Genomic DNA, 12,585 nt, shown 5'->3' with positions numbered 1-12,585 from the left:
CATTTTAGTATGGACAGCTGGTGCAACAGAGGTCGCGATCGCGACCACTAGTCGTGACCTTGGTTAATCTCCATAGAAGGCTGTTGCGATCGCGAGCATTTTTGTTGCGACCACAAAAGGGTATCACTGAATGCTCCAATATCTATTGAAAGCTAAAGTGCAAAGTTTTAGTATTTTTTACATTTCGGGGGCTACGAAGCTCAACTTTAGACGATTCTCAATGTGTTATTCTCGTACTATCATTAAAAATGTGATCCTATTTTCCATTAAATTCTGTTTAATTTTTCATAAATTCTACCCAAAGTTGAGAATCAAATTTTATTTTTACAATTTTTGGGGCTTTGGAGCCCAAATTCAGACAATTTCAAAGGAATTTTTGAGGTTTCTTTTGGGGGTATATTTCTAAACCTAGTATTTATTATTTTCATTGATTTTATTACAAAAAAATTTTAAATCCTTGATTTAAAGGTGATTTTATTACAAAACAACTTTAAATCCTTGATTTAAAGGTGATTTTAGGGGCTTTTACCAGATAAAGTATAAATTAGATTTTTCTTCGTTTTGAGGTATGATTTCTACTCATTTTCACGTGGGTATTCAACTATAGACTCCTATGATTATGGAGAACGTTATTATATTATAAAATTTTACTTTAACCATTGCATTTTTTGAAAATAATTTTTGCAGCAGATATTGGACTCGAAACAACTATAGTCGATATGAATATTGTTGGACTAATTGTGATTAGTAGATGTTATATTTGATTACTTTGGATGCATTTGGTGTTGATTCAAGGTAGATAAGTTTTTGAATGATGCTCTGAGCTGTATTTAGCTTGCAAATCTTCTTTTAAGACATGTTTTGTGTTTGTTGCTTGCATATTTCAGAGTGTTTATATGCTTTATGTTTGTTACTTTTATTTTTATGATTTGTTTAGGATTGGGGGTCCCGTTTAGATGAAATAGCATGAATCTCCGTGGGTATCGAAGTCTATCGATGGATTGTAGTTAGATAAATACTTATCCTAGTTAGTCTTGCTACTTGTAAATATCCTTAGAGTATAATGTAATAGTTAACTTAGTAATCTTGAATAATTGATATTTGATGTCTATTCTAGAGCTTGAATCTTGTTTAACGAACTTTATGTCATGATTGGGGATTAGTGATCTTTAGAGATTAATTATGTTATTATTTGTTAGCGATAAAATGATCGAGCTTTAGAGAGTATTTAGAGTATAAATGGACTTGTAATAATGGATGAGAATTAACGAATGTAATAAGTTAAATCTTGATAGTTTTACAATATATTGTACTTGGGATTGTCGTTATTTTTGTGATTGTTCGTGTGGGGGCTTATGTGAATATTCTTATTGACTTGAGAAATTATTATTATCGTGTGTCCGAGTGGTGGGATATGTACATATTGTTACTAATTTGGAGTATAGATTGCGGTGATGTCTGAATGAGGGCTTGAGTTGATATTGTTGGCTACAATTGCACATTTAATTGCCATATTTATTATTGTGACACTGAGTAAGGGTTTCACTTGTTATCTTAGACCATGTTTGTGCATAGATTTCCCTTATCATATTGATGATACTTGATTAAGAGACTTTTAATGATGTTATTGATGTCATGCATGGCTATTTATACTAATGATGCCCTACGATTGCTTATATCAAAGAAAACTATCATATAGAGTTGATTTTGAACTCACTTATACTTGTAATGAATTGAATCATATCTTTATGCTATTTTGGTTATAAGCATATCATCCTCATATCAGTCATACTTGTTCACGGATTGATAATACTGAGGTTTTTCTCCATTCAAAAGAAAATGATATTTTAATAGAACCCATGATTGAAGGCCACTTACCAGCAAGGTTGATTGAGTCATTTTATGAGATATTGTCATAACCTTGATTTGTGAACATTAGACGGAGAGGTATATGAGATATTATGGTAATCTTGATCTATGAACATTATCCAGAGGGGTAGATTGAGATTATGGAAATTATATGGGTTGCGACCCCCCAATAGGTCACTTTTGGAGCAACATTGCTTGGTAAGTGTATATCGGAAGTTATACAATAACTTTCAAATATTCATCATCAGTACATTGCATTGCCATTCCTTGATATGATTTGGTATTGTATTAATATTTGATCTTATATTGCATTAACGTGATAGAACCTTGTTTGTGATATTGTGTTTGATTATTTATTTCACTTTATTACATTTTTTTATATCATCTTATATTGGTTAGGAGGTTGAGGCATTATGAGATGTAGGGTATAGCCGTTCTAGATTGGAGAGATAGTTGTGTAGTACTTTTTGGTAGACTGTTATAGACTTTTATATATACATTGTTCCTATTTATCCCATAATATTGGTTGATAATAATTGATTAAGCCTATTATATGTGTTAATGAGTCTCCTTCATAAATAACTTCGCTTAAATTTTTGATCATAAAAATGACTAGTGTTAACTCATATGGATTGAAATGTCTAACGCATTTATGGTTAGTCTATTGACCATTATATTGGGTTGCCTTGATCAGGCTAAAGTAACGTATATATTAAATTAAATATTATTGGAAAACCTTGGGTGGTTGGGGTACGACTTCTTCCCTAGGTTCATTCCTTTCTTAAGGGAAGTTCTCATTTGAGGATTTGAGAGGATTCTTACCCGGCTCTTAATCAGCGAAAGAAGGAGTACAAGAGGCCTCACCCGGCGGACCAGTAAACACTTTACCTACGCGACAGTCAAATGAGCATTATACTGAGTCATTAGAAATCGAAGTAAGGGAATTGGAGACTTCCCCAATCGACGGATTTTTTGGGATTTTTCTTTCTTAGAATTGGAAAAAAAAGATTGAAATAACTGTGCAAAATTGAACCTATACCTTTCTTCGCTATTGAAACTTCTAATTCTGTTTTTTTTTCTTATGAAATTTTATTATTCATTGATAGATCTTAAGCTTAATCCGTAGAAGCTGACATCAGGCTATTGGCCTTTTATCTGCATCTTCCCTCGTAGAGTGGCGCCTTTTATAAGAAAAGACTTTCTCAGTGGAACTAAAAAAAAGGAGTTTGAGCTCTTTTTTTTGGTTGACTTTTAGCCACGCACAACGGCTATGCACATGTGTCCCAAAGTGACATATAGTAGTTCTCGCTATTTCTTTAAATTAAGATCGATTATCAACGATGCTTGTTGAGTACATGTGATTCATACTCACCCTTGATTTTGTTTTCTTTTTCTTGTTTTTGTACCCCGTATAGGTATTGGATTGAGTAATAGCTTGTAGATTATTTTCTCTAGTGTTGATGTTGTGGAGATCGAGGTAGTATTTATAGACTCCAAGCTTACTTGGATCTCTCCTCTTTCTATCTTATGACTGATTTGGTTGGTCCTGCAGCTATGGGGCGTTCCATGGCTGATTTGATGTTTGAGTCTGCCACTTCATGTTGTAGGCATTACTGTAATTTAGCCTTTGAGCATTGCCTACATACATCACAGATTCCAAATTTGAAGCACACATGGTCTCTTCATGACCACTATTTCTACATACCTCACACTAATCTATAGCTTGTTGGATGACATTGACTGTGGCTGCAGGTTGTGATGCTCCCAACTTCATGCTACTGAACTGAGTGTTTATCAAATTTTATAATACAGAAAACTGTGCTGATAAGGCTGTGAATTGGTTCACCTCCAATACACCTGCAATTCTTTTCGTGGAACTTCTAGAGTTTGAATGCCACTTAGGATTTCTTTGCGCTATGCAGTTCAGTAATGTGTACAACTCATCATAAGTCAACTCCAATGCTTGACCACCTACGGTTGAATCTAGCAAAATCTTTGTATTGTGATCAAGAGCTTCTATAAAAGTATGAGAAGCACCTTATTAGACTGTTGGTGATGTAGACAATCCCGAAGTAAATCCTTAAAGCGTTCCCAAGCATGATAAAGATTTTCATCAGGATTCTATTTGAAGCTCACTATCTTATTATGAAGTCTTGCAGTCTTTCCTAAAGGAAAGAATCTAATGAGAAACTTTCTGCTAAGTCATCCCATGATGTAATTGAATTGGATGGCTCCACATTTAACCACTTTTTAATTTCCCTCAAAAGTGAATGGGGAAACAGTGTCAGCCTCATATAATCTGGACTCACCCCAGTCGGAGTGAATGTATCAGTAAGCTCAATAAAGGTCTGCAAGTGGACTTGTGGATCCTCATGTGAAAGCCCTGAAAACTATCCACTGCTAACAAGAAGATGCACCATATTGTGTTTTATCTTGAAATTTCCTCCAACTGCCGATCTTTGAATTGGGGAAGTCATGTTCGTCAACTGTCCTTCGAGCAGGTTGTTCTTCAACCATTAGAGCAGTATTCTCTTGGTCTTCTTGGATTTGAGAAATTCTGGGGAGAAGGATTGCTTCTCTCCTGCGTTGGTGAAAGTCTTACTCGGGTTCAGGCCTTGGTTCTACCAACTCCCGATCCTTTGCCAACTCATCAACGTAAAAACCTATTTCCTACAATAACAAAACCAAGACTATGCGTAAAAATACCAAATAAATCTAAAAATAAAAAAAAATAAACAATTGCCAAAATACAAGTCCTCGGTAATGGCACCAAAAACTTGACAGAGCCCAAGCGTACACACAAGTATATGTGATCTTATCAAGTAATATAGTGGCCTTCAAGAAGCCAAGTATCGATCCCACAGAGACTTTATTTAGCAATGATTCAATTTCAGTTTACAGTTAGATTGATTCAATGCGAAAGTAACCAAAAATAGAGTTTGGTAGTTGTAATTACAAGTAAATAAACAAAGCATACAGTAAAGATCTTGAGACAATCAATAGAGAAAACCCAGGGTTGAAGCACTCGGAACAATCATATAATGCTATTGGATTTCATTTGTTAAGTTGCTTATCTTGGTTGTTAATTCGTAGGGTTAATTGCATGATTATGGTTTTCCAACCTCTAATTGTTTTACCTAAGTTGAACCTTACAACTACATCGTTGAGCGGGGATGTAATAATTCACTTAAGTTCTTTAAAAATATCATCCTACATATGAATCTAGTAAGGTATCTAAGTATATCTCTGTCCTAGATACTAATTCAAGTCGCTTCTTTTATAAAGAAATAAGAACCATACTCTACTTATTCCTATGTTTTATCACCCTACTCCCTCTCCCGACTTCACAAGGTTTACAATGGATGTATTCTAAGGGTCACGGATCCTTGAAATAGTTAAAACAAGAATAAACAAACAACCATTAGTGATAAGAAAAGCAAACAAACTTAATCCATAGCAATAATATTCATGTTCTTGGCTTCAACCCCAGAAAGAGGGTGTTTAGCCACGCATAGTCATAATCGTAATCACAATGTTGTAATTAACAATTAAAATCATGTACGAACTAAATGAAATTAATAAAAACCTAATTATGAAGTTGTAGCAGCCCCTTGATCTCCAAAATATGTCATGTAAAAATGTGATACAATACGTATATATAGAATAAGGGTAAGCTAAGTTAGTGTTGGAGTCGATTTAGATTGAAACGCCCAGGGGTAGATGGACCATGCATCACCCCCTCTATTCCATAGGAATAGAGCATGCAACGCATACTAATAGCATGATGCTACTAGAATTTGTCCTTTGAATTTTGCTTAAGTGTTGGTCCTTCCTCCTTTCATACCTTGTCTTGTGGTGTCTTTCCAATGATTTTACAGCATCTATATCATCCATATGTCATTATGTTAAGCTCATAAAGGATCCTAAAATAAAAAACCACACGAATTAGAGGTACAAACACAAAACATCCATCACAATAAATAAAAAACAAGAGCATAGACTAGGTTGATTCCCATGGTCTTTCACTTTAAGTTTCAAATTTTCCCGTTTAAACTTTGTACACTCTTAAAAATTTGTTCCATAAACAATAACATATTTAAAACCCTTTGGAACACATAGAACACAATATAATACAACAAGATAGACTAGGCAAGCAACTAGCTCAAGCTAGAAATACTAGCTTTCTCTATTGAATTCAAATTGACTCTTTAAAGTACCAACTTGTTAGAAAACCCTTGTAACCATTATAAACGCATGCTTAAACACTTTGATACAGATTTATCTCATTATCTACCAATATAATATAGAATCATCCTCAAAACAAGGCTAAAATGACTAGAATAGTGATGCTAGAATGCATAAATACACCCAACATCAAAAGGCAAACCACCAAGGTTACCATGTAAATCATTTCATGGCCAACAAGGCATTTACAAAACCATTTATCATCCATTCATATTCAATAAGCCAATGCCTTAGTTCAACAACACATTCCAATTTAATTTATGGTCATCAAGACCCTTACAAAATCATTCATCCTTTATTAGAATCCTTACACCAATCATTAGTACAAAACCCAATTCATTATGTGACTAGTTTGTTCTCTTAGACATTTTCACAAACACATTGAGGGTATACCTTTACCAAGACCAAAACAAAGTGAAAACCATCCATTTTAGGGTTAGCCATGACCCAATTATTAAACCATAATTACCAAGCACTCATATATGAAAAACCATTATTAAAACATGTATAAACACAATTAAAACCAAGAGTAAACAATACTCAACAATATGCAACAAAACCCTCAACACTGGTTTTCAAAACCACCATTAATGAACCATAATCAATGTTTAAAACACATGATATTTGAGAACTAACAATGAAGGAAGAGTCATATGTCTTATTCACGGAGATTCACAAAAGAAACTTGACTCTTGAGCCTCCATATAAACACCTTTCAAGAACCCTAGCCCCAATTTCCAAGAGAGATTTTATAGAGTGTTTTTAGAATGTTTAATCTTTCAAAAGCATGTTATGAGAGACCACAACATGTTATAAGACATGGGGATTTAAGGGTTTTTGGTTGGAAAATATCCGAACTACCCTCAGCTTAAAAATTGAAAACATAGTCGCAAGAAGGTACGACTACCCCCCAATTTTTACCCCAACATATGAGTGGTACCCATCATTTGTACCCTAGACATCAACGTAGACTCCAGAACTGTCCAACATACGAGTTCATGACCTAAATGATACATAATTATATATGTGGTACCTTAGAACTGTACCTTAGACAGAATAGAATCATCTAGGCTAGACATAGGACATCATATGGTTATGTACCATACTACTAGTATCCTAACATATGACTAGTAAGATACCTAATCCTATGTTGGACAAAATACAACTAATTCACACTGATTTTTCATCCTAAAAGAGGACCACAAACTGTACCACATCATACAACTAGAATGCACAAGTCATATGATGTCCAGAATGCTCAATTTATGAAATTTTATAAGGGTACAAAGCCAAGGTGTTTCACTGATAATCATCCCTGGAATAAATAATCTTATACTCGAAAGAGGCCTCCCTAGCAGGCCGTCTGAATGGAAAATCTCCTTGTGCCCTTCAATTACCTATGGGTCATCCGTGACCCCTACCTCTCCCTTTAGTCTAGGATTCATCTTTGGGTATTAACTCATCATCCCTAGACTCTCAAGATCTAGTCCTCACTATCTTCACAAAAAAAGGTGAAATATAACTTAGAACATTGGGTAAGAATAACATACACGACCAAGAATCAAAGTAGAGAAGTTTTTCCTAAAGATATCTTAGAGCCTATCGATAATAGATACAAACATCTAATAGACATCAATAGACATCCTACTCTGACACTTATGACACTAGTTACTCTTACACTTATGAGGCCGGTGAACCTGGCCTGTTACCAATCTATCATGACCCAGAAATAGGACATGATGTCACTTATCATGACTCAACCTTAATAAGTAAGACAATCACCCAAACTAATAAAGAAAAATAAAATAGACAATAGCATAAACCAGGTGAGAATTCTAAAATAAAGCCTAGCCAATATGAACAAAATTAAAATGGAAGTATAAAAGAAATATCATAAGACCCAGAATCTGGTGTCATAGTGTAAGAGCATCTAAGTACAAATCTAAAAACTAAAAAGTACAACGTCTATCAAAATCCAAATAAGGACATAAGTAAAATAAAATGATGTCTGGAATCTTTCCTGAACATTAGAATGGTCCAGTACCTCAAAATAGTACCAATCGACAGCATGATCTCAACCTCTATACGGAGTACTCATGCTATGATCTACATTAAAAGTGCACAGTAATGGTGAGTATGGTCCACTTATACTTAGTAGGTATCATAAGCAGTCTGAGAAAAGTAGAAAATAAGATAAATAAAATATACTATAAGCACATCACCTGCAAGAAGAAAAGTCCAAAATGGTAGCTCACACTGCCTCCACTAATAGTTCTAATATATAAATAGAAATGAAAAACAACACAAACATACATAAAGAATACACTGAAGCTAAATATAAATCAAGAAAATTAAAGAATTCATGAAAGATGCATATGTAAATGCAATGCAATGCAATGTGGATTGGATGAATATTGAAAGTCATCGCATGACTATTTGTATACACCCATCGAGCTCATAGCTCCCAGGTAGGACCCATAAGTGGTATGCAATCCATATACTATATCTCATATCTCAATCTCTACTCACCTCTCCAGCTCGTATTCACGGAGAGGGTTTGCATAAAAGTATCTTATTTTCTTTCAAAAATAGTATTTCTCAATAGTACAAGTATCTAATGAATGTATGTGTATGGAATGAAGACGTAATGCTCAAAGTTAACTCAATATGTTGATATTCAGTCTATCACACACACAGACACATAAGTGAGCCCAAAAATTGGTTCAATATGTCTACAATTCAAGATCATCAACTCAAATTAGTCACCATTAGAATAATATACATGTAAGACATTATTAATATCATATCAACTCCTAACTCGAGTATTTCTATCATGATAAAGACAACCAATGGCCAAATAAGGTCTATATTAACAAAATAAACCCTCGTACGAGCATTATATATAGATTAAAAGCATTTAAATGCACAAAAATGGCCAGTGATGTCAAGTAAAACTTCCACACGGGCAACAAACAAGATCAAATATCACAAGTCAACAATAATAAAATATAAGCCCTGACATAGGCATAAAATAGTAATAATAATCTCTAATTATAAACCTCATACCCATAGCATGCTTTACTTATTAATCTGAAAGAACTTAAGCCATAACCTTCCTAGAGATAACAAAATCTGGATTAATATACTTCAATACAGAACCTTCCCTTTATCAACGACCTCAAAATCAACTATAACATTCAAATATTTCATCTACACATTAAAAGAAGCTAATGATATTCATATTATCCATATTTAGGCTGGGTCCAAAAAGGAATCAAAAAATTAGTTTAAAAAAGTGGAAAAATCAGAATTTTATTTTAAAAAAACATTCTCCAAGGTTGTTGAAGTCTACAGGAGAATATGTGAAAATAAGTTTAAAATGAGGTACAAATTAAAGATTTTTTTTTAAAACCTTTATAGGTAAAAACTCCAAATTTTCATTTCAAACTCATGATTTAAACTTATTTTTGATGATATAATTGATGAAAATAAGATTTTGGAGCTTACCTAAGCTCAAATGGTGAGAAACCCTTAAGACTCACCCCAACCTAAAGATTAAATGTTTAAAATAGAGGAAATATATGAAAATGGGTTTTTATATCAACCTAGATTTGGCCATTTAAGTGGTCAAATGATTGTTTAAGCAATTATCGCTAAAGCAATGGATGACCTTTAAAGTGGTTTGGCCTACGTGGCTAATCCTGCTAAAGTGGTCCCCTCCTATTAAAGCAGCAATTGCCAAATCGATCAAGTACCTGCTTTAGCTGTAGGAGACAATGCATGCATGACAGCTAAAGCGGTGCTCTGCCGCTATAACACTTGAAATTTCTAAGCCAAGATCCAAATCATTCATTGAATTCACATAGAACCAAATACGATGATTACTATTTTTTCATGAGTGTTAAGATCAATTCGCTTAGTATATGAAGAGTTTTTTATACGAATTAAGATCATAAGAAACCTCAATATCAAAGTTAAGTAAAAAAATTTCACACCAATTGAGTTTTTGTATAAGATTTCACTAGGGTCAAATTTAAATGATCATTCTTTCTAAAATATGAAGAGTTTTTTTATATCAAGACTCACCAAATTAAAGGTTCTTGGATTTTCTTTCAAATGCCACAACCATTTGTTAATCCAAGTCTAGAGTAAAATGTTATGAACATTTTAGTGAGGCAATATCCTAGGTGCACGTTGAACAGTGCGAGGCAAAGATGGTGAAGTGAAATCATTAGAAAGACTTTGCGTTGGCATCTGTGGCGTAGACCACCCTGCCCAGGTGTCAAAATACACTATTTTCTTACTAACTAAGGGGCAAGCTTGACCTTTGACCCTATGTAATTTTACAGTTCATTTTTAATCACCAAAGTTGTCCCAAAATAATGAGAATCATCTCAAACCCCTTATTTCTCTTCTCTGCCAAAATTTAAGACAAGAAAAGGATTTTTCAAATCTCAAAGCCCCAAAGCTCCCAAGTTCAAGAATTTCTCCAAAAATCAAGCTTTTCACCAAGGAATTTTCTACTTTAAGGTATGTGGACCTTTAGCAAGGATAATACTTTCGTCCTTGTTCCCAAACTCAAGTTTTTAAGTTTCATAAATGTGTACTCTTGCATTAGGATTTAACCCCAATGATTTTAATTCAAATTCTCAAGTTCCCTTAATGTGTTGTCCTATGTACTTGATAATAACTCCCATGGTTTAATTTCATCCTTGTTTACATATTTTCAAACCCTTGTTAAATATTTAATGAAATATTCATGAAATCCCTATAAATTGGTATTGAACCTTTGGAGTTTGGAAGAGTTACATGCCCTTAGTATGATTTCAAGCATGAATTAAAAACACTTTCTTTTCTTTGACATGATTTAGTCCAAATTTCAAGAAAGTGCATGACATGAATATGAATTTATAAGGATTTTCATGTTCTTAATATGATTTAGCATGAACAAGCATGAAATTTCTAGTATGTACATGATATAAGCCTAGTTTAAAAAAAATAATATTCTTACATAAGTTATGAGACTTGGGGGTATTACCACCAAATTTTCATAAATTACATAAGATGATATGAATTTCAACACTTAGCATGAAACCTCATGAGTTAGCATGATTTGACCTCTTGTTCATGGCACAGACAAGAAGATGATAATTAAGACTAGTTTTCAATTTACTTAAGGCTAGAAGCCAAAATAGAATCTTACTTATATGAACTAGTCTTATTATTACTTTCATAGTGAGCAATCAATGCAGACTTTTTGGAGTAGTATTGATCACCGAGCAAACACGGGTTCAGTGTACCTAAGTCCTAGAACTACAAGCCACCATAGGTTCACTTGGCCTTTTGAATTTCTATTCATGGATATATAGAAATCGGGACCTTATACCCTTGGAAAAGGTATATTGGGTCCTCTCAATGAGCTGTATACATTGGATTCCACTCATTCATGTGTTTATATCTTGGCAAGGTTCATTAGGTCCTTTTGATAGGGCGTAAACATTAAACTCCACGTTAGCTTACGTGGTTCATGTCAATTAAAACAATATCTTATAAAAAGATAATATTTTAACTAAGTATACAGTGGCTCACTACACTATGACTTTCATTATGCTTTCTAAATTTCTTCATGTTTAACATGAGTCATTATCCTATTTATCATGCCCAAGTCATACATAATTTTAAGCTAGTTTAATTGGTTCACTAATAAGTACGCATATTTCCTTATCAAGGCAGCTCTTACAATGTTTTAGTCATTCATATACAAATTGTGAACCATTTATACTTATCAACGTGTTTTAAAATTTATACATGATTTGTTACTTTTGTTTACTTATGCATCACATGTGCATTCTCCCATGCTTAGTACATTTTATTGTACTGGCCACATATACGTCTATATGGCTACATTATTTCATAATGTTGGTATCAATTCGAGCTCACAAAATCATAATCAGGTATATCGTAGATTTTAGCTAGCAGGTGATGAGTTTTCTTCATTAAAGGACTCAAGTCAGTTGTAGTCCTGGCCTTTTATTTTGATTTGTATGTATTAATTACGAATAGATGGGGGTTATGTCCCGACTACCTATAGTTTGTATTAGTAGAGGCATCATAGACAGTCAGTCAGATTTGATGTATTTAGCTCCAACTTTTATTTTGTAAAATCCAATGGTTTAAATATTTGTAAATAGAATTATATTGAACAAATACAGCTAATTATATTGCTTCTACTTAGTGTTTTCAGTTTTATGTGTTTTATTCAGGTGCTCATAAATTATACCAATACCATGGAATATCTTGGGATTACTTGTTGTTCTAAGAACCGTGTTGTGACTAGGGGATAATCTCGAATTGTGACAAACTTGGTATCAAAGCACAAAGTATAAGTATCCTAGGGTGTCTATGAAGATGTGTCTAGTAGAATCTTGCGAAATGGTAGGAAAATGTCTATACTTTTCTTCGAGAGGCTAT

The 12,585-nt window shown here is 33.6% G+C and overlaps 1 non-coding gene across 1 annotated transcript; it reads left to right on the top strand.

Moving 5' to 3' along the window:
- The first annotated feature begins 3,912 nt into the window (after window positions 1–3,912).
- Window positions 3,913–4,023, top strand: LOC124897412. Its single transcript, XR_007054133.1, has one exon. It is a non-coding gene; the product is annotated as a small nucleolar RNA R71 (small nucleolar RNA).
- Window positions 4,024–12,585: the final 8,562 nt, after the last annotated feature.

The sequence above is a fragment of the Capsicum annuum genome, chromosome 3, assembly GCF_002878395.1.
Source record: "Capsicum annuum cultivar UCD-10X-F1 chromosome 3, UCD10Xv1.1, whole genome shotgun sequence".
NCBI lineage: Eukaryota > Viridiplantae > Streptophyta > Magnoliopsida > Solanales > Solanaceae > Capsicum > Capsicum annuum.
Note: the sequence above shows the minus strand (reverse complement) of the source record. Positions and strands in the feature narration are given on the sequence as shown.